Raw genomic sequence first — 23,933 nt, 5'->3', positions numbered from 1 at the left:
CCTCATCCTGGCAGTAAGGGAGGCCATGGACAGACATGTCATTGTGGGACTGGGGAGTGGAATTAAAATGGTTGGCCACCAGGAGATCCTGGCTGTTCTATTGGATGGAGCAAAGGTGCTCGACGAAGCGATCCACCAGTCTGAGTTGGGTCTTACCGACGTAGAGGAGGCCACACTAGATGCAATGAGTGAACCTGATGGATTCACATGTGAAGTGCTGCTTCACCTGGAAGGACTGTATAGGGCCCTGAATGGGGGACGAGCGGACAAGGGAGTCGCGGAGAGTCGTGGATATGGGGATTGCAGGTCTCCAATCTGATTGATTTCTCTAACTTCCCGTAACCACTCCCCCTGTTTTTTCTCCCTTCCCCCCCCCACCCCCCCCACCACTTTTTGGTTTTCCCTTATCCCTCTAGCCCCTTCACCCCTTCTCTTTCCCTTCCCCCACCTATTACCTGCCAGCTCGTGCTCCTCCCTTCCCCCCGCCCTTTTATTCTGGCTTCTGCCCTCTTTCTTTTCAGTCCTGATGAAGGGTCTCATCCCAAAACGTCGACTGTTCATTTACCTCCATAGATGCTGCCTGACCTGTTGAGTTCCTCCAGTGTTTTGTGTGTGTGGCTTACAGTTTGCTATGTATTCCTTTGATTTTAAAAGAATGAGTGGTAACCTTATTCAAATATATAAGATCCTAAGGAAGCTTGACAGGATAGATGTTTTCACAAGTGCGAATCATGAACAAGGGGACATAGCTACAAAACAAGGGGTGGTTGTAGCGACTAACTGCACCGGCATCGAACCGGCTCCCAACATCGCAACATCGTTGGAGGACCCGATCCAAGATGGTGCGGGGCCCTCCTCCTTCCCCAGTGTTGGGCTGGGAAAGCCCACGTGCGGGAAGGTCAGGTGACATGCGTGTGATGTCAGCGCGGGAACTGTAGTGCGGGAATTGCTCGGCTATTAAAGGCGCACCGCGCCCCAGTCGGCATTCGACCTTCGATTTCGAAACCAGCGACTCTGTGACTTCATTTGGTAGTGTGTAGCTAGCCGCTACATTGGTGACCCCGACAGGCCCAAACGTTTTTGGACCCATGATGTCTGCACAGCAAGAGGTACAGGCTGTAGCCCTTAAACTGCCCACCTTCTGGACCCTCCGGCCCAGTGTCTGGTTTGACCAGGCCGAGGCCCAGTTCCAGGTTCGCCAGATCACCAGGGATGACACCAGGTACTATTACGTGGTGGGCGCCCTCGACCAAGACACCGCCGCCCAGGTCGAGGATTTCATCCAGGCGCCGCCGGAGGAGGAGAAGTATGATAAGTTCAAGACCCTCCTCCTCGAGACTTTCGGCCTTTCCCGACGCGAGCGAGCCTCCCACCTCCTCCACCTCGATGGGTTGGGCGACAGGCCCCCCCCTCCGCGCTCATGAATGAGATGTTGGCCCTGGCAGACGGGCATAAGCCCTGCCTGCTGTTTAAGCAGATCTTCCTGGAACAGTTACCCGACGACATCCACCTGCTCCTGGTGGATGCCGATTTCAGCGAACCCCGGAAGGTGGCCGCCCGAGCGGATGTCCTTTGGCGGGCGAAAAAGGAGAACGGGACGTCCGTCGAGCACGTTGCCACACCACGTGCCCAGCAGGCCAGACCCAGCGATTGGACGCCCTCCATCCGCCACCAGGTCTGAGGCACCAACTGACCAATGGTGTTTCTACCACCGGCGGTGGGGTGCTGACACCCGCAGATGCCGGCCACCATGCTGGTTTTCCGGGAAACGCCAGAGCCAGCCGCCGTCAGTGCGGGAACTGTAGCGCGGGAATTGCTCGGCTATTAAAGGCGCACCGCGCTCTGGTCGGTATTCGACCTTCGATTTTGAAACCAGCGACTCTGTGTCTTCATTTGGTAGTGTGTAGCTGGCTGCTACATGGTCATTTTTTTTCTATTCATTGGAGCAGAGAAAACAAAACAAAGTTTAACCTATAAAAGTGTAAGAGTTTGTGAAAGGAATTGTTGAATGAATATTTTTATTGGTTGCAGAATTAATATGAAGATGTGAATTGAGGATTAATTGTATATGCCTACAATTAAAAGCATTTTTCCTGCACAGTCTTGGTTAGAATATATAAAGCATTATATCATTAGGTCCTGGAACTCTGTCATTGTTATTAAGAGAGTGACAAACAAACACTGGAAGAAATATATTAAAGTGAGGGAGAAAGCAGGAGAAATAATTCAAATGGCTTTCAGCTCAAGGACAGTAGGTGAAAGGAAAACACAAATTAGTGGAAAACACATCTTTGGTGGAGATAGCAGATGCTAATTCAGGTAATTCAGATTCTAATTCATTGAACAGATTTTATTCTCCCCACAAATTGTGACTAATTTGCTTTATTTTCTGCCTTGAGTTTTCAGTTGTAATATTTTGCTTTTCACCCAAGGAGCTGAAAGGTGTGCAAGTGTATTGAAATTTCTGTGACTTTATACCTAGGCTATAAACTAATAAAAATCGGAAAAAATGAGTTTGTTGTTTAATCACAGTTAGTACCCCAGTTTAAGTTTGCATACATCGGCTGAGAATTTCATTCCAAGTTGGTGGTGCTAAATGCATCATGCAGTAGTGGTGATACTGTGAAGTTCTTTACCTTGACTTCTGTGGAAACCGGGTGCAACCCTTATTTAGCACAATCAGTCAGGAGTAAATTACTTGGAAGTTCTTTGAATTAAGTGCTTTGTTTCTGTGCAAACAGTATCAGATATCAACCTGGAAAAAGATAACCCATTTAAGCCCAAATCTGCAGAATGATCTTATACTGGTCTTGCTTCTCTTGTAAAGATATGCTTTGTTGAAATTTCTGAAGAGTTTCTGACCAGTTGCTGAGTGTGTAATATTGTTAGTCTCACATTGTTGGGCCTCTTGGATGAGGTTTTGGAATCTCCTTTTTTCCATCCTTCTGCTGTTCAGCTAAGACAAGGATTTGTTGTTTCCACCTTCCATGTCACTTACTGTAAGTTGTTCCTGAAGTGAGATACGATAGAAAATCATTGTGCAGTTTGGTTTGATATGATTAAAAAGGGCAATGGAAATGAATACCTTTGTGGGCATGGGTAATTCTGTAATAGTGCATAGTGTTCATTTGCTTGCCTTTGGTTTTTCAGACAGCTGACATTAATGGTATGAATGGAATATTTTTAAAGTTGGGCATTAAAATTCTTTGTTATAGCTAGTGTCTAATTTTGACTTGTGTGAAATGCGAAAACTCCAAGTGGTTAAAAGGGGTGTTGTATTTGAGCACCAAAATCAAGGCTGATGGTACAGTGTAGACTTGAGGGAGTGCCACATTGACAGGTCTATCTTTTTGATAAGTCATTGAATTGATAATCTAACTGTGCTCATGATTGGGCGATAAAGATCCCAAAGTACTGCCTTGAAGAAGAATAGGGCAGTAAGCCCAACCAACATCACTAAAACAGATTAACTAGTCACTTCCACTTTGCTATTTTTAAGAGCCTGATGTAGGCAAAATAGCTGCCATATTTTCCACTTTCCAACAATAATTATCTTGCAAAAGACCTTAATTGGCTAGAAAGGGCTTGGGATGTTCTTAGGTCATGAAAGTCCATCTCTGCTCCTCTTATTTGCTAACCCACAACCTTTTGACATGGAGACATTAAATGAACAATGGCTGCCCAACATTCTGTACATCTTGTGTCATGGGGAAATATCATCATTTAACTCTTTACCTTAACCTAAATCATGAAAATAAAGTACATGCAGATGTAGATATTGTTTAACACACTGGCGTTCTTGGTACTAGTTTTCATTAAATACTTGAATTCTGATAATTTTTCAAATATGTTATCTTACTGCAATTTCTGAGTTTCTGTGTGGGAAATGTGACCAATACTTCAACATTGTCAGAGTACTTAGGTTGAAGGTGGTTTGACACAGTTGGTTTGCTTTTGTAGCTGACAGGAGAGCACGCCACCTGCAAGCATGTGTCCTGTCCCCAAAGCGTCAAGGAAGAAGCAGTTGTGTGGCTCTGGCATGTATTAAAGAATTGTAGAAGTGTAAGTATTGGTATTGGTTTATTGTTGTCACTTGTACCAAGGTACAGTGAAAAACTTGTCTTGCATACTGTTCGTACAGATCAATTCATTACACAGTGCATTAAGGTAGTACAGAGTGCATTGAGGTAGTACAGGGTAGAAACAATAACAATACAGAATAAAGTGTCACAGCTACAGGGAAGTGCATTGCAGGTAGACAATAAGGTGCAAGGTCAAATAAGATAGATTGTGAGGTCAAGAGTCCATCTCATCGTATAAGGGAACCATTCAATAGTCTTATCACACTGGGATAGAAGCTGTCCTTGAGCTTAGTGGTATGTGCCCTCTGGCTCCTGTATCTTCTGCCTGATGGGGGAGGAGAGAAGAGAGAATGACCTGGGTGGGTGGGGTCTTTGATTATGCTGGCTGCTTCACCAAGGTAGTGAGAGGTATAGACAGAGTCGTGGCGGGAGGGTTGGGGGGGCGGTGGGGCAGGCATCCGTGATGTGCTGGGCTGTGTCCACAACTCTCTGCAGTTTCTTACAGTCCTGGGCAGAGCAGTTGCCAAACCAAGTCGTGATGTACCCAGATAGGATGCTTTCTATGGTGCATTGATAAAAATTGGTGAATGTCAAAGGGGACATGCCAAATTTCTTTTGCCTCCTGAGGAGGTAGAGGTGCTAGTGAGCTTTCTTGGCCATGGCATCTACATGGTTGACGTATATGAAAATTATGAAGTTTTTGAAGAAGAATCAGGGTTTTTTGCAATCTGTTGATTTAAGCATTTGAGACCTGTCAGATCTGTCATGAACCTCCAGAATTTGGTTGGATGCTGCTTATCATATGTCATTTTAGAAGAAACCCAATAAGTAATAAATAAGGGAGTAGAGCATGCAGGGATCAACAGTACATTCTGCTTTTTTGCCAGTAAATGCCCAGAAAACTTCAAGTGCAAGTACTGAGGGCACACCCAAATGTTTTCCATAGCTTGCACATATTTACTCATTAAAAAAGTTAGTCACATTTAGATCTCCACTTAACCATGTGTGTCCAACGTATTGAGCATCACGATGCCAGCAACTAAGGCAATCATCTACTATACCCAGGATGATTCACATACTGTGAACCTGATAGGTTTTTTAATCAAGTGGACCAGAATAGGAAACAAACGAGGTAAAGCTCCAGTTCACTACATAATCAGCAGTCATCATGTTCCTGCAGCTACAGGCTTATCCAATCTGAAGGTGGTAAACCATTACATTTAAATTTTATGTAATGGAGGCGTGATGATGTGGTGTTTGTAAGTGCTAGAAATGCTTTAAAGAAGATTGTTTCTGGTGTTTTATAGTGCAGCGTGCTTCAAATGGTTATTAGAGCACCTGACAAAAAGCTGGAGGAACTCAGCGGGTCAGACAGGATCTATGGAGGGAAATGGTCTAGATGAAGGGTCTCGACCTAAAACGTTGACGTCCACTTCCCTCCATAGATGCTGCCTGACCTGCTGAGTTCCTCCAGCTTTTTGTGTGTTGTTCCAGATTCCATCGTCTGGTCTCTTAGAGCACCTGAATTCATTTTGCATTGAAATGCAAAGTTTTGTTTTTATGTATCATCTTTTTAAAGTTTTAAAAAATGTCAAAGTCCTTCAAAACAGTGCTCTTCGACACTTTTTTTTCAATGAGCCACAGTCAGATCTCATGGCTGAGCAACTGGCTTATAGATTTATAACAGGTTTGTTAGTGGCAAAAAATGTTCTGAAATCAAAATACAGTGGAATATCTATTGTCTGTCAATCTGCTTATTTGCAGCATTATTGAAAGTCTGAAACAACATTTATTCCAATATTTTTGAGGCCAGGTGGCCAGAGGAGTTGAATTGCCACCCTGCTTTTTTTATTACTTGGTCAGGCTCTGATTATTTGGTAGCAAATTCAAAACCTCAAAGCTGGCACTGAAGAGTTTGTTGCTGACTTGGCTGCACGACGTGCCAGAAGCTGGTTGTGACTCACTCATGTCACTGTCCTAGATTCAGAACTGAACAGTAGCAGGATAAAACATGCCATCAGATTTACATGATAACTTTTCCAATTGCACAAGCAGTTTTCTCTTTTTGTTAGTAATCAATGCCTTGGCTTAGCAAAGGTTGTGGATTTAAGCAGCCCTCCTGGACCTGATTTGCCTGCATTATGCACAATTAACAGTGGTGCCTCAATTATTTTTTTTCTCCATGAAACATAGACTTTTTAATGATGAAGGGTCTTGGCTCAAAATGTCGACTGTTCAATTCCCTCCATACTGCCTGACCTGCTTAGTTCCGCCAGCACTTGTGTGTTGCTGCAGACTTTTTAAACTAGGATGCAAATCTGGCTGCTTCCTTGGTTTAGTCAAATGCTAACGATGCCATTGCATTATTTGAAAAGGAGTTTGGAATTTTCCTGCTCACCCTTCTCTGAACCTTCTTGCAATATCTGGAGCTACCTATAGAATGTTCACAATGGCAGCCTGCTTGGTTGTATCTGAATTCACTGAACTTCATAGTAAATCAGCGTGTTGTTTAATGATAATTTTAAATGGTATTGATAATTTATTGTATTTTCTCTTTGTGAATGAAAGTATTAAAATATTTTTGTCATTTATATTATGTTCAACCAATAGCCTTTTTGCTGTAGCATTTGCTTAAGACCACATGTTTCATTATGTTCTAAGCTTTCTTCATCCTCTGGGGAAGAGGTAGTCGTGGAAATATTGTTGGCTTATTCCCAAATCAAAACCAATTAATATTTGTGCACAAGATACCGATTATTATTAAAAGACAAAGCAACTTAATTTTCAACTTCTTTAATTCAATCATGGGATGTGTTTCTGGTGAGACCAGCATTGATGGTTATCCCTAATTTCTTTTTGAGAAGGTGGTTATGTAGTACTCGAATGTCTGCATTTCTTGTGGTGTAGGTGCTCTCACAGTGTTATTAAGTAGGGGATTTCTGGATTCTAACCCGGCAACAATGAGGATCAGTGGTGTATTTTTTGTGCACCTGCTGTCCGAGTCCAAGAGGTAGGGGGTATTGCTGTTGGAATTACTATTGAAGAAGCTTGCTGCAATGTACCTTGTAGATGCTAGAGAAGAAGAGACTGAATATTTTGGGTGGTGAATGGATTGCCATTCATGTGGGCTCCTTTGTCCTAGCTGGTGTTTAAGTTCTTGTTCAGGCTGCACTTATCTAGCCAAGTGGAGAATATTCCATCACACTGCTGACTCATGCCTCATAAAATTCGAGATGGCTGTGGGGAATTTGGAGCTGAGTCACTCTGCACAGAATACCAACATCTGATCTGCTCCTAAAACCACAATATTTTTGTGGCTAAGTCCATCTCAAGTTCTGGTTAATGGTGGATTTGGTGGTGGTAATACTGTTGAATATGAAGGCTAGATGGTTAGTCATGACTAGTTCCTCTTAAACAATCCCTCAGAATTGAGAATAACTGGTTTGGTGAGTTCTAAGGTGTGCAGTGTGTGACCTGTAGACTCATCCACGGATAGAGTAAGAGGTGACTGATGGAGAAGGTCAGGTGAGTAATTTGTGAGGTGGTGCACTCTTCTTCCACTTGAGCAGGGCTTCTGTTTGCCTGCAATGCATGATCTCAAGATTCTCAGTACCATCCCAAATGCTCCTCCTCCACTTTGAGGTGGAGGATTGTGCACTTTTTCAAGAAAGCTTGCAGCACATCTGTGAACCTTTTCCTCTGATCACCTGGTAATCTCCTTCCCAGGTAAAGGTCCTAATGCAAACAACTGGTCTCGTCCAACAAAGCCAACTGAGAGTGACTTGGGCCTCAATGCTGGGGATATTTGCCCAGGAGAGGACACAAAGCAGGTTTGCTTACCCTTCCAGTAAATGTGGAGGATTTTGCAAAGACACCATTGACATTTTTTCCAGTGCCTTGAGGGGCCTGCTGTAGGTAGTCCAAATCTCAGAAGTGTATTGGAAGGCAGGGGTTACTGTGGCTCAGTAGACCGCGAGTTTTGTACCAACTCTTGAGTCATGATTCTCAAATACCCTTTTCATCAATTGACCAAAGGGTTAGGGCATTGAAGGCAGCGGTGAATTTCATTATCAGTATCTGACCTTGCCGAGAAGTGGCTCCTGAGGTACGTGAAGTGGTCGATGTTTTCCATGGTCTTGCCTTGAACCTTGATTGCTATTTCAGTATGGTGCAGTTGGGCAGGTTGTTAGGGGAGGACCTTAGTCTTGCAGATATTGCATGCAAGGCCCTACCATCCTCTTATTGTGTTGGTTGTAATAGTTAACAGTGTCTTGGAGCCTGGATTCCAAGTTTCCTGGTGTTGTATGCCAGTTATCGACCTATGCCTGAATGTTGTCCAAGTCATGCTCTGTACAAACTAATTCATTATCTAAGAAGTCACAAATGGAATTAAACACTGTAATGATCAGTAATTTTCATTACTGCTAAGCCTATGATGGATGTAAAGTTAGTACACGTTATTTTCTCCCATGTTGGAATTTAATACCAGCTCCAATTTCCTTTTCTATACCTTGCTATGGAATTCATTGTGCTGCGATAGCAATTGCTTCAAATTACGTTAATATTAACTGAAGGATTTTTAAATTAATTAATTCCTCAGAGCTTGAAGTATCATTGAGATATTTATTTTTAATTTGTATCTTTAATTGTATGCACAAATTTTAAAAATTGGTAAGCTTGAACGACTTCCATTCAGCTGCCTGATTAAGGTCATTAGTCCTGAAGTCACAAATGACTGTAGTTGTTGTAATCTGAAGCAAAAAGTAAACTGCTGGAGGAATTCAGCTGGTCAGATAGCATCTGTGGAGGCAAAGGGATAATTCTGAACTTTTGTGGCAGAACTGATCCTCTTCATTATTGCATGGCACTTTCTTTGGCTTAGTCTCTGTTCATAAGGAAACTGCCAAAAATAAGAAGCCTAGCTCTGTTCATCAGTATTGCGTTTTGTACAGTTTTTCCATTCAATTTTATAGTGGTCATAAATATCATTTCAAATCCTTCCATTGCAACACACACACACACACACACACACACACACACTACAAACTTAACACGGAATCAGGAATTAAACCTTTACTTTGCTTGGGAGCAGAGGTCAGCACTGCGTTGGGTGGGGGGAGAAGATCTGTTTTGTTTTCTTTCCCTTGCCATCCTCTCCAACCCTATTGCATAAATCCATTTTGAATAGGGGATTCATGGTTGCTTATTTATATCAAGGAACATTGGTAACAATCTTTTCGAAACAATTGTACCTACTGAGAAGACGATGGATGTCATTAAATTGGATATTTACCAGCAGTGATTACTACCCACCTGTATGCTTCTAAGACATGGGTGATCTGAGTAAGAAATAAATGTGTAAGTAGATCATCCAGTCCAGATGAAGGGCCTTGACCTGAAACATCGACTGTCCATTTTCCTTCATAGATACTGCCTGACCCACTGAGTTCCTCCAGCATTCTGTGTTTGCTCCAGATTCCAGCATCTGCAGTCTTTTGTGTCTCCATTCAGCCATTGTGTCGCTTAGCCATTTAATAAGATCGCGATTGTCTTCGACCTTGGTGCCACTTTCCTGCATTAATTCCCCATCCCTTGATTGCCTTAATATCCAAAAATGTAATCAACCTCTGCTTTGAATATATTCAGTGACTGAAACTAGGGCAGAGAGTTCTAAAGGTTTGCTATTTTTTGGGTGAAGAATTTTCTTCTTATCTCTGTTCTGAATGTTTACTTTTTTTGAGACTGTGACCCCAACCAGGGGAATCATCCCTATATAACTCCAGACAAGCCCCAGAAGAATTTCACCTGTTTTATTGAGATCACCCCTCAGTCTTTTAAACTCATGATGGATGTATGAGACTTGGTGTGAATTAAAATGTGGATGGAAAATATATAGATCATCTCAGATATAAGGAGGATAGAATATTGGAGGCTCACTAGGAGGTCATTGGAATATTCTATTCTGAAAATTCACACTGGTTTCAGCAGCAGATGGACTGAGGCAGAGGTGGATTCTGGAGAGGTTTTTAAAAAAAGTGGAAATAGATATTCTGAAGCTTTCCTTGGGGTCAAATTTGGCAAAGACTTATGTTAATGTTAACACAGTTACCAGACTGAGGGGTGGAATTAGACGGAGCATGTTGGGGACCAAAGCCAACAGGGCTGATTTCCAGCACTGCCACAGGCCTTTCTTTGTGGAAGTCTGGTGACAGCATCTCTGCTGTTTCACAGACTTCCATAGACTTCTCAGCTCTCAGGCTAGACATCTGGCTGTTGCGTGTGTGCCAGATTATACCTGGCGTAAGTACAGCAATTCCATTAAGATGGGAATAAACAGTTGTCAGGTGAATGGCAAGTAGCTCTTTCTTGATTTAATTTGGTTAGTTTAAATTTATTAAGTTAAGCATATGTGCATATGCATTTTCATTTTAAAATTAAAGCCACTTTAATTTTGTTTTCGTAGTTCTCAGATTTATTTTTGTATATTTGTTAATCTTAAAGACAATCCTCAAATCATCCAATTTCAGTCAGTTTTGACAGGTGCTGAGCCTGGGTCTGTGCACAGTTGGCCATCTGCAGTAGGAAAAGCCCTGTCCTGCACTGGGTCACGTCGATGTACTGTGAACCAGCCTCCCAATGGAAGACTATGCCTGGGACTATGTTGGAAAAAATGGCATGGTCCAACAGCAAGGAGTTGGCAATGTGCCTTGCCTATATTTAGTTGGACAGGCAAAAAACAACTAAAACAACTGGACGTACCCAGCAGGTCAGGCAGCATCTGTAGAGGGAAATAGACAGTTGATGTTTTGGGTCAAGACTCCTCATCAACCCGGATGAAGGATCTCAACCTGAAACAGCGACTGTCCATTTTCCTCTACAGGTGCTGCCTGACTTGCTGAGTTCCTCCAGAAGTTTGTTTTTTGCTCCAGATTCCAGTATCTGCAGTCTGTGTCTCCATTTGTTGGAGGGAATTTTTTTTAAAATCCAGTAATGGGTGTCTGGTAATCAGCTTGACAATTTATTGATGACAGTAGGGAAACTAGTGGTGAGGAAGAGATTGTGAACCAAATTGATCCTTTATCTTTCAAAGATCTTGCCAAGGGCCTGCAAGTAGATTAGAAATAGGAGGAGGCCAAGGATAGCCCTCTGAGAATGGGAAGACAAGCCATTATTAATAATTTCCTGGTAGAATATGGTATGGGGCGGGGGCGGACAGCTGGCTGACAGTTGAGTGGCATTGAATGAGCATAGTGTGATTAGTGACGCCAGAGACTTCGGGCAGAGTGAGGTGGAATAAGCTACTTTTTTTTGTTTAATTACACAGAATGTAATTTGTAGTTTGTCTTGATAGTGCAACATTAGATGAATACCTGATCGAAAGGATAACAATTTCTGTGCTTTCTTTCCCTGACAACCTAGATTTCACAGGAAGCTCCTATTTTACTAGTTTTATCAGCCCTGCAAGCAGTTCTGCAGAGTAGTTGGGCCTTCATTTATCTAGAAGTACATCTGATTATCTGAAAAAATTGTTCCGAGTCTCACTTTTCACCACAGCTGCCTACAAACCTAGCTACTGGTTTATTAATGCTCCATACACATGCCACGAAACGCTTACTTTTAGGTGGTAAGAGAAGTGGTGGAGCCAACTGGGGACCCATCTATTCCTACTGGCGAGGACAAGACTGGAATACTTAATATCAGACCTCCACAGGTGCTGCCTGACCTGCAGAGTTTCTAGTATTTTTAGTTTTTACTTATAATAAGGGTTTACTAAGAAAGCAGGTTCTTCCAAAATCTTAATAAAAAGGGAATCTCAGCAGCAGAGAGGGAGGGCCGAAACCCTGGGCGCAGGTTGAATGATCTGGCCTGTTGCAGCAGAAGCCTGATGTTTTGGAATTTGCAGTTTCTGCAGTATTGCATTTATGGATGGCCTTGATAATAGGCAGCTTTTCAGGTGCTGGGTGCATTTGGAACTGTATGTAATTGGGTTCCAGAACTAATTTAAGGTCCATATTTTTGGCATCCCTTGTTTGGTTTCAGTCTTTCTAGTCTGTATATATCCTGCACATTTGTAAGACTTCATTTGGGCGAAAGGACAAGTGTCAAGGAGTTGGAGTTGGTCAAAAATGAGAATTGGTGAAATTACTATAATGTCTCATGATTCAAGTGATATTGAATCAAGGATTAGTATTTGTATTTTTTACCTCCACACCTCCTTGGAGGGTGTACTCCTGTTCCTGTATTCTTTTGGGGCAGTTTATCAATTTTAAATGTGACTAAAGATATCTAAAATGATTTTCTTTTGAGCTGCACTAACTTGTTTTGACAGCATAAGTAGCTCAGGGAAGGATAAAATGTCCACTTGGAAAAAGTGCGAGCCAAAAGGTCTTAGTAAAGACAAGAAATAAATTGCTGAAATAATGTGGATCAAAAATGGAGCTATATTACTTAAGATTTTGGCTTTAGGAATCATTTTCCATTTGTATTGAAACCTGTTTATTGTCTGAGAAAGTGAACCTAACGTTCATATCAATACTATCCAACAAATTTTGAAACATAATGTGAGAGCTTATTCAGTTTTGAAGCTTAATATCTGCAGGGAAACACAATACTACATAATGTGTAGAAATGGCCTTATATTTTAACTGACAGTGCATGTTTTGCCAGGTCAATAAAATATTGTTGGGTCCAAGTGCACTGCCTGAGCAAATTACAGTAGTGCAAATGAAATGAGTTGTGAGCTTTGTCACATATTTATATTCTGATTAAATATTATCATTTACATTGTTCAAAGTCAATTATCATTTTATTATATTTATTACATTTTGCAATTACCATTTACGTGAGATAATATTGAGTTTTGATGCAAAACTCTCAGGAGATAAGAGATTGGCTTACCTCTAGATTCAAAACAACATTTTGGGATTGTTTTGGAAAAATGCTCCACTTATCTGTTAGGTGAAACAGTAGCAACACATGAGTCTTGAAACCATCCAGGAAGAAGCTATTTCCCTTGACTTGACACTTGCCCACCAAGCCTGCAAATCAATCCCTCCATGTGATTGCACAATGAACCATCTGTACATCTTGGCAAGGCACCCTGACTTGGACACAAGCCCTCCTTCTTCCTTCTGTGCCCAAAATACTTGATCTCCATTTCTAAAGTACGTGGGAATACCTTGACATGTAGTGTTTCAAGAAGTTTCACCATCTTCACAAGGAGCAGGATGGCAAGATCAGCTCTTGTTAATGCCAGCCAGATCACAAGGTTGAATTTTTTAGTGTGTGTGTGTGTGTAATAAAATATACATTTCATTGTATAATTTTTTTCTGCTAGAGATTGGGTAGTGCTAACATTTTTCTTTGGAGTAATCTTCTACTCTTGATTCCTTTTGGTACATCTATTTTTAAGTCTGCAAAACTAAGATGGATTGTAAAGCTTTTTTTTTCATTTAGAGTTGTGAATGTACAAATGTTTTTATGTGTAGCTTCAGGCAGTAGCAGGTTCCTAAATAAGAAAGAACATTAAAATGAGGTTACAGTGATTGAGACAGCCTATTTAAAGTGTTCTGGACAGGAGGCAGCACTGTATACACGACCTCAAAACTTTAAATAGATTTGGCTCTTAGCAGTGAGATAAATTTAATCATTTCATGAGTTAGAGTAAGTTATGACCAATTAAGCAATAATTTTTTGACCAATTAGAGTTCTATTGTGAAACACTTATCTTTTGCATGTAGCATTTCATTCGGTTACATTATGGTTTACAAGGTTTCTTGTCTTGCTCTGAAATAAATTGTGATGATCTATTGCAGTAAGGTTGCTTAGGGAATATACTTTGCCATAATTTACTTGAAGCACAGTGATATATGCTTTTATGGTTAATGTTTGTCAGTAAGATATTTTGAAATGTAAGTTGTGCAACCTGCTTCTCTATTGAGTAATAAGTCATGCACCCAAAACCATATATTAGCTAATCAGTAATTTTTTAAAAATCAAACGTTCAAGGTCCATATGTCTGGTTGGAGATTTATTGCAATTTCATGGATTACCAGTATCATTGCTTGTGTTAACTGTATTGCATTCACTGTCCTGCTTCAGCTATTGCATTTTTGTAATGAAACATGAATGGGTAAATGCATCTTCTGGATTTGTTGAAACTCTTTTCATAGAATCATAGAAACATACAGCACAGAAATGGACCTTATTGGCCCACCTCATCCATGCTGACTGTGATGCCTATCTACACTAATCCCATTTGCCTGCATTAGATCTGTATCCCTCTGCACCTTCCAAGTACCTGTCCAAATGCCTTTTAAAAATTTGTAATTGTATCTTCCTCTACCACCGCCTCTGGCAGTTCATTCCCTCTAACCACCTCCCTCTGTGTGAGAAAACTGCCCCTCAGATCTCCTTTTAAATTTCTCCCCATTCAGCTTAAACCTGCACTGTCTTGTTCTAGACTCATCTGCCCTGGAAAAAAAAATCTCTAACTATCCCTATCTATGGCCCTCATAATTTCATAAACCTCCATAACATCACCCCTCAGCTTCCTACATTGCGGTGAGAACAAGCCCAGCCATATCCAATCTCTCCTTATAGCTACAGTCCTCCACTCCAGGCAACGTCCTCGTGAATCTCTTCTGCACTCTTTCTGTTTCCACCACATCCTTCCTGTAGTGTGGTGACCAGAATTGTACATAATATTGCATGTGCAGCCCGAATGATCTTTTCTTTAGCTGAACTATGAAGTCCTAACCCTTATACTCAATGCCTTGGCCCATGAAGGCAAGCATACCAAATGCCTTTTACATGACCCTCCCCACCTATGTCACCACCTTCTTTCCTTGATAATTTTAACTGACACCAAGCTCGTTGTTTGTGTTGACTTGGTCTTTTATTTGTACGTCACCATTTTTAGTAAGAGCTGGGCAAGCTAGCAGAATTATTAAGCAATCCATCCAACTAGATTGTGGCAGTTGTCTCGAGTAATATGAGTGTGATGACAAAATCCAATTGTTGCTTACATAAGTGCCATAATTTGTATGCAATTTAATATCCTAAATATCTTTAACAGTATTATAAACAGTTTTCTTGAGCTTTTTCTCACCTGAGGTATGCTTTTGTTATCATTTTCAGGAAGGTTGAGTTTACTGACGAGCAGTCGTAAAGTGATGGTTACCTTATCTTGGTAATAACTATCCCCGAAACAATAGCTTTATTTAAAACAAACCTGTTTTTCACATTGCTGTTCATGGGACCTTTCTTGCATTATGACAGTGCTTACACTTCAGAAGTCTTTCCTTGGCTCTGAGACATTATCTAAATGCATTTAGTGCCCTCAACTACCCTGACCAAATTGCTGTTCTTTTAGGTATTAGCCTTGAATTTGAAAGTTGGCTGATTCAATATGCAACTGGTGGTTTGAGAGGGGTGAGGGGAAGAATAGTTGAGGTAGTATCTGAATTGACCTCCTTTTAAGCTTTGCAAGCTTCACATATAATGATAGCAGCAACTACTGTTGGTTACATTATTTTTAAGATTAAAAAAATAATAAGGTGCTTTGCAGAGGTATAGGGGTTTTAAATATGGTTTTCTGGATGGTGAATTTTCCATCTTCACTGAATTGAGGATGTTGAGAATAATTGCAGCATTTTTGTCAGGGGACTTTGGTTGCTTTCAAGCAGACCTGATGACAGTTGTGGCTTGCTGACTGACTCCAGGGTAGCATATTGGTTATGTTGCAGGACAAAACAACCAGAGATCAGATTCACCAGTTCAAATCCCACCATGTCAGCTGGGGAGTTTAATTCCAGGTTTTTATTTACTTGTATTGAAAGTAAAGCTAGTCTTTGTAGTGATGACCACAAAATTACCAGGCTGTTATGAAAATAAAATCTATCTGGTTCATAATTCTCTTTTTTTTAGGGAAAGAAATCTGTTATCCTTCCTTGGTGTGACCTATGTGCAAGTCCGGACTTGCAAATGTGTTTTGGTTCTTAACTGCTGACTCAGCCTGAACAGTCCACATCCCTTGAATGAATGAAAAAAGGATTATGTTTCCTGTGACGCTCTGTGTCAACTGAATGCATTTAAAAATGTAGGAAGTACATTATGTTACTCACTTGGGTTGGGGAGGATCATGTAATGTTTGTATCCTGTGTGACATAAGTTGATGGATGTGTCAGGTGAAAACCATAAGGCAAGTTTTGACAACTATTGGCATGTTTTACTATGTTTATATTGGTGGCAGAGAGGGATGTCAAAGCTGAAAGCAAAGCTCTAATTTTGACCGTAAAATGAACAGTTCATTTCCAGAAAAGAGTTGAATTAGAGTGTCTTGTTCTCTGGTTTTGTTGTTGATGGAGCAATTAAGGTGTTTTCTGGTTTAAGGGACCTGCAACAATTGGGTCTTGACTTATTGAATGAGTCTCACACTGATGATGATGAAATTCTGGTAATGCAGGATCATGTTGCCCAGTGCAGTAGGTTAACATTTCTGTGAAGTACTGTTACTCTTTGTGCCCTGTTTATCCCATTTGTTTACATTTTTCTCCTGGGTTTGGGTCACTCTATATTGATCCAAGTCTGACCTGGGATGGTCTTGGAAAAGCAGTTGGAGTTTCACTGTAAAATACTGCAGAGTCTGCATAAGCAATTAACAGCACCCAAACTGTAATTTTCTGTTTGAAGTTCTTCAAGAGTTGTGATGTAAAGTGCCAATTCTGAAAATTATTTTGTTGTTAAACTTCCTCAAAATAGAAAACAGAAGTGAATTTTTTTCTAAATATTGTAGCAATATGTTTGGATTTTAACTTTTGTATTCCTATGTCAAAAGATTTCAAACAGAAATTATTTCTTGCTTTTTTTTTGTTGCATATTTTTTCTGTTGCTGGGCATTGATACAGCTAATTTGAAAATGTTCCCACTTGTTTACCTGTTGTCAGCATTAAGCAGTTACTAGGTCAGGTACAGATTTAAGCCTGCTTAACTCCATTCAAGAGGAAGATATAGAATTTGCAGAGCACCTTTCACAATCACAGAATGTCCCAAGAATTTCACAGCCAACAGATTTACTTTGGAGTGTAGCCATTGTTGAATGGGGTAACATGTGGTAGGCGGTCCATGTAGAGTAAGATTCCCAGGAGTAAGGTTCAATAGGTTTAAGATAAGGGGTAGGATATTTAGAGGGAGTTTGAAGAAGAATTCTTTTACCGAGGCTGCAGTTAAAATAGGAAACATTCTGTACGAGGGCGTGGTGGAAGCAGTACTCTAACAGCATTTATTTGGATGCACACTTGAAATGCCATGGCTATAGCTGGAGTGCTGGAAAATAGGAATGGTATAGATGGGTATTCAATAACTGGCACAGATGTGATGGGTAGATGGGCCTGTTTCCATGCTGTGTGACTCTGAGCAGAAAATAAGATGAGCAATCAAGTAATCCAAGATGATTATGGTTGAAGAAGAGCTATGGCCAAGGCATTGTGAGAATTTCCAACTCACTTGAATAGTACATGTGGTCCTTCACATTTGCATGAACCATTGAACAAGATGACAAGACCTTCCTTTGATGTCTCAGCTGAAAGATGCTAGCTCTGACAATGCAATACTCACATATTGATCAGATTACCTGCTTCACTGAGGCTTGAATGAACAACCTTCTTATTCGGCTGCATGACCATTTGAAGTACCTTCAGTGCTTGAGTCTTGATGTATCCCCTTTTTGCACTAGCTTGTCAGTTCAGTTTCCCACAGCAGTGATTTATGATTATGACTTTGTGTTAATCATAACCTGCATTGTAGTGTAAGTGTATCCAAGCACAGATGATTCTAGTCTGATGTGCTGTCTAAGGTTGTGTGCACTAATGGGCTGTATTGGGATTAAAGCTGTCTGGGAGTGTATTAGAAGGTTGTAACACAGGTAACGCTGTTGAAATGTACTTGTTGTTGAGGTTGAGTGGTTTGAAAAGTTTGAATTGCTGAGGGAGAATGTCTGATTTATCTTTTGAACCTGTAACACATTCTTGAGTGTTAGCTTTGCTTGGGGATGAATGGCTAATGTTTGTTTCCTTTCCTTCTCGTTTCCAGATAATTCCAGCTGCCTTAAAAATGGAAATACTGGATGTGCAGGGCAAGCCTCCGAGCATCTGAAAGTAAAGGAGGTGAGATTAATTCATTGGTTTAAAGACTTCTTCCAAATTATCTTTTCCTTGTTTTGATCAATCTCCTATACATTTCCACTGTTTCTTATTTTATTTTGGATTTCCAGTCATCAGAGCTCTTCTAATAAACTGGAAGCTCTAGATGGCCGTTGTGGACGGAGTGCAGGTGCTCTTCAAAATGGTTGCCTAGCCTATGCTTAGTCTTGCCAATGTAGAGTAGGTCATCTTGAGTTTCCAGCTGCATGTATTTCAACACCCCCTGCCTGCCCCCCCCCCCCCCACATTCTTATTAGTGACCTTTCTGTCCTCTGCCTTCTTCATGGTGAGGCCAAATGCAAACTAGAAGAACAGCACCTCATATTTGATTGAGTAGCCACAGCCCAGTGGTATGAACATGGAAATTTCAAAATTCAGGTCACCCCTCCTGTGTTTTCCCACTCCTACCAGTCCATCAGGATCTCTTTCACTTTGTTCACCTTTTCCATACCTTCCCTCCCTCTGCCCCACTTGACCTAGACTCATCACCAACCACCACCCCCCAAAACATATCAATCAAACAAACACACACACACACACACACACACACACACACACACACACACACACACACACACACACACACACACACACACACACACACCCCTGGCTCCATCTGCCCATTTATTTTTCCACCAATCACCTACCAGCCTTTGTCTCGATACTCCCACCTCCCCCACCTGGCTCCAGCTGTCCATCATCCACTGTTCCCCCTCACACCCCCAACCCTCCCTCTTATCTGGTTCCACCTAACACCTTCCACACGCCTCCCTCTCATTTCTATATACTGACTATCTTCCCTTCACTCTCAGTCCTGACGCAGGGTCTCAACCTGAAATGTCTACCATTCCTTTGCCTCCACAGCTGCTGCTTAACCTGCTGATTTCTTCCAGCAATTTATGTTTTGCTCCAGATTCCAGCATCTGCAGTCTCGTGTCTCCCTTCAGAGTTTCTTTTGTAAATACTTCTAGATTATTTAGGGTTCATTACTGTGTTGGACTAACACCTATTACATTTCCCTTAAAGAGAACAAGATCATTTGTGATCACAAATAGAAAATACTGAAGATACTCAGTAGGTCAGACAGCATTCATGGAAAGAGAAGAGTTGATGTTTCTTGTTGATGACCTTTTATTAGAATCATTTTGGTGAAATGTTGTGGACTTGAAACATTAACTCTCCTCCCTTTCCAGATATTTCCAACATTTTGTTTTTGCTTTAGATTTCCAGTACCTATGATGTTTTGCTCTTTGATAATGTGTGTCTGCGATCGCGTGATGCAAGAAGAATCAGCATTAAAAATAAAAGTGATTCCTGTCATCAAACCATTGTGTAAATGTTCTTTATCAAATGTGCAACACAAATACCATTCCAGAGAACCCTTCCCTCATCACTGGAGTTAATACTCTGTATTGGCTATAGTTAAAAAAATGCTGGAAATACTCAGCAGATCAGGTTGTGTCTTTGGAGAGAGAGCAGAATTAACATTTCAGGTCAATGACCTTTCAACAGAAATGAAGCGAGTTTTAAGTTGTAGAGAGAACAAAGTAAATGTCTATGGTAATATGGAGTAGCTACCTGTTTATTTTAATGTGTCAGCTGACAACAACCTAAAACAGGAACTGTCAACTGTCTTGGTCACTATGCCATCAATATACTGTGCTGGTACTGAACATCCACAGCAAAGTGATAAGACAATTGAATCTGCTCCAGTGATACAGAAAGCAGCTTCTCTCTGATTAGCAATTTATAGCTGAAATGTTCCCAAAATTGCTGCACGTAAATGGGATGTTTAAAACTGAAGCTAATGAGAGGAGCTGTGATTTCTATTGACCAACTGGCTGAAATCTGCGAGTTATGGAGAATGGACAGGTTGGTGGGACTAATTGGATAGCTCCTTAAAAGCTGTGAACATGGTTGGAGCAAAGAGCCTTAAATCATTCTGTAATAGAGGCTGGATGTTCTTCCTCTGTATTTGAACAAGATGGAGGAGAGAGAATGGGCAGAAGGGATCACTAGAGTTAACATGCTTCAATTCCTCCAGATGCAGTGATGGTGGGTGGTAATATACATCCTGCAGTCCAAGAGCAGACATAAGTGAGGCATGTCTGGTTGCTTACTTTCTAACAGTGTTAATGTGGAAGGTATGGAGTTTAAACTTTTCTCTCATAGCTTTGTTTTAATTTGCAGAAATCGGTCTGCTACCAGCAGAGTTGAGAAGAATTCAGGTGTGGTTAATTAGCAGGTAGTGACAAGGGTGCTGCACAAGTAGTGAGGCACATTTAGGTAGGGTTAGGGTTTATTCTGAAACCATAAGTGGTTCAATTTCCTCAGAGGTCCTGAAATGACTGAGTTTCAAGAATAGCAAAGTTAATACTGTGAGAGAACAGGGTGAAAGATAAGTATGTAGACTGCATTTTGCAATCTAACCAAGCAGGAGAAAAGAAATCAGAAAAATATTGACATAATTTTAGGTTAGATTTCAGTTTCTAATCCTACATGGATATGTGTAATCTCAACATACAAAGAATATGATTAAGGACTTCCATGAATAGCCTGAAACTGGGACTAGCCTTTCGGATAGAAACTATGTACACTTTGGTAGCATCTTCTGCCTTAAGGCTCCATCAATGCTTTATAGTTTTTTGCAGTAACTGTTATAATGTCAGATTGTGAACATTGAACATGGAACAGTACAGCATAGGAACAGGTCTGTGCAGACAATAATGCCAGTTTAAACTACTCATTTGCCTGCATGTGGCCTATATCCCTTCATTCCCTGTCTGTTCATGTGCCTGTCTAAATGCCTCCTAAATGTTGCTATCACACCTGCTTCCACCACTTCCCCTGGCAGCACATTCCAGGCACCTACTACTCTCTGTATAAGAACACTTGCCTCGTAAATCTCCTTTAAATGCTCCCCCTTTCACCTTGCTCTGCCTTCTGGAACTTGACATTTCCACCCTGGGAAAAAGACTCTGACTATCTAGTGCTTTATATTATTAGCATGTATATTGCATGCACACTTTAATCGTACTGAAGCTTTTACTATTCAACACATTTTTTATACATAGATATGCGTGTGTGAATTTTTTTCTTTTATTCCTGGAACGTAGGTGTTGCTGTGAAGGACAGCATTTGTTCCCCATTTCTAATAACCTTTTAGAATGTAGTGGTATCTGGATGTAGTGCAATTAGGGGAAGTACTTGCAAATGATGACATTTCCATGTATCTGCTGTCCTTGTGGCGGTTGCCTTGTTATAATTGGTAGTAGGTATTGTTGTTGGTTTGGAAGGTGCTGTTAAGAATCCTTGCTAAGTTGCTTGGTAGCATCTTGTAAATGTTACACAAGAGAGGGCATGAATTTTTTAAGGTGGTGGGTAGGGTTCCCTGGATGATGAGTTTTTTTTTGTTGCCAGACAAGTGGAGACTTCTTTCATGTTGCTGACTTATTCCTTGTCGAAGATATTAAGGCTTTCACAAGTTAGCAGTCGAGTCACTTGCCAGAGAATTCCTATCGTATGACCTGCTCTTGTAGTCATGATTATTTGTGGGTGATCCAATTATCTTTTTGGTCAGTGGTGGCCCACTGGATGTGGTGATGGTGGGATTTTGGAGTTAGTACCATTGAGTGGTACATCATAGTGGTTTCCTGGGCTTTGGTTGGAAAAGATCGCTTGTCATACAAATGCTACTTGCTCCATAACAGTCCACACCTGGCTGTTGTCCATGTTTTGCTGCAGGAAACATGAACTGCTTTATTCCTGGGCCAAACCTCCCTTTGTTTTAAATTGCATCTCTCTTGGTAACAGCAGATGCTGCACAGGAAACTATTTGGTTGAAACACTTAGCAATATTTCAGAGACTTTGCAGTGTTCTGGTTGAGTTTGAATTAATATGCAAATTTGTTTCTCTTGCTATCTTTGCTATGTTGGTGTTGCTTGATGTTTTGGTCATTTCCTGGTGTGTCATTTACATTACTATGTGTGGTGGAGTAATCCATATCTCAATTATGTCAGTGTTTCTGATCACACATTATAGAGAATAAGCTGCTGTTCAACATTTCGTAACATCATTTAAGACACAGCTGGCTGTTGTCTCTTTTTATTAAGCAGATGTCTTCAAACCACAACTGTAATGATTTGCAAGAGGCTTCAACTCTTTATTTAAATAAAAAGCTGCCTGTTTTGCTCAATGGCAAAGGAAAATAAGACATAGAGTGTTGGTTAACTATAACTTGATGAACTCAATACATTGAGTGTGTGGGTTGGGGAGTAAGATGTTGTGTACTTGGCTATTTATGTTGTCCCTGGAGTTTAATCTTTGTGTGAAGCTGTCTATTTCTAATCCTTCCATGATCTTCCTTGACAAATATTTATCTTGTTTTCAGTTGTTAGTCTAGCAGTGAAACATTCTATTCTAACAGTCTGAGATTGAGGGGTGGCCAAGATACCCTAACTTTACAGTTTGAACTGCTCTCCATATTAATAATGCAGCACAGATTCTGAATTAAAATCTAAAAATCGACAAAACCTGTCAATAAGTAGGGGACAGAAGAAGAACCCAGGGCTAGTATCGCACTCTTTTCTCTCCTAATGCCTGGGATGACTGAGACCAAATCTACTACTGACGCTGGAGCTTAAATATGTCTGTTATCAGTGCCAAATGTTGAAATAAAAGTGAGTGACTACTTTCCAAGTGGATAATACTTAGCTGGTCTGAAGTTCTAGGCTGCTCCATCAGTAGCCTGCATGTATTCTCTGCAGATATAGAAGATTGACTAATGATGCTGGTAACCTCCATTCTACTGGTGGATGTTTTGATTCTTTGATCAGCTGGTCAGCAGACATGGAAATTGAAGATGATGCAGAGCAAAGGTGGAAAAATAGGAACAGGATGTAGATCAATTAAGGTTTAATTGAACAATGTAGTATTCCCATTGAGCTGAAATGGCCTACTACTCTGTTCTGTAGCAGAGTGATTAACATGATTCTGCTGGTTTGCAATGTATCTCCGAACCTTGCAACAGATTAGAATAACTTTATTTTAAAAAAAAGATGCTTATGGTTTAACCTAATGAGAAAAATAGGCTTTTCACTTAAGACCATATTTGACTGCCTATCCTTGTAAATGCCTTTATATAACTATTGAAAAAGACTTTAAAGCTGCTGTCTTTCCAAATATTCCAAGGTTAGTGGGAAAAGCAATCTCGTCATGGATTTATTTCTTCTAGTTAATTAGTAATCCCCAAACCATAGCAGTCTCCAACTTTGTAGGAGACTTGCTCTTTAATTTTCTTTCAGTCTTTATTGTGCTTCCAACATTCATGAAACTAGTTCATTTAAGAAAGACAAGACAGTGTGTATTTTAAAATGGTAATTTTAAAATCACTTTTTCCCCATATGACTTTCATTTAAACATATTAGCTGTAGTAGAGCTAAGAATTCATGGTCCTAGTATTTGCATTAACACAGGAGAAGATTGCAAATCAATTTTTTTCCCAAATGTGTTCAGTTTGGTCAAAATTTAATATATCATTCCTGCTTACTCGTGTCCAATTATTCAATACATTCAAAATCAAATCTCTGCAGAGGACAGAGCTAAAGTGGTTTACAAGTGCAGAGTTATTTATAAGTGTTGTGAACATTT

The 23,933-nt window shown here is 40.6% G+C and overlaps 1 protein-coding gene across 9 annotated transcripts in view; it reads left to right on the top strand.

Annotated features, from left to right (window-relative positions):
- The first annotated feature begins 18,170 nt into the window (after positions 1–18,170).
- The window catches only part of sipa1l1 (signal-induced proliferation-associated 1 like 1), a 275,095-nt gene continuing 269,332 nt past the window's right edge, over positions 18,171–23,933 (top strand). For 7 of the 9 annotated variants that reach the window (XM_052040153.1, XM_052040071.1, XM_052039819.1 and 4 more), the window contains exon 1: positions 18,171–18,247. The gene's annotated coding sequence lies outside the window, so the exon portion shown is untranslated. The remainder of the gene's footprint in view (positions 18,248–23,933) is intronic. The other 2 variants (XM_052039990.1, XM_052039731.1) reach the window with 1 other exon arrangement.

The sequence above is a fragment of the Pristis pectinata genome, chromosome 1, assembly GCF_009764475.1.
Source record: "Pristis pectinata isolate sPriPec2 chromosome 1, sPriPec2.1.pri, whole genome shotgun sequence".
Classification (NCBI taxonomy): Eukaryota; Metazoa; Chordata; class Chondrichthyes; order Rhinopristiformes; family Pristidae; genus Pristis; species Pristis pectinata.
The sequence above is the reverse complement of the archived record's forward strand: the minus strand, read 5'-3'. Positions and strand labels throughout refer to the sequence as shown.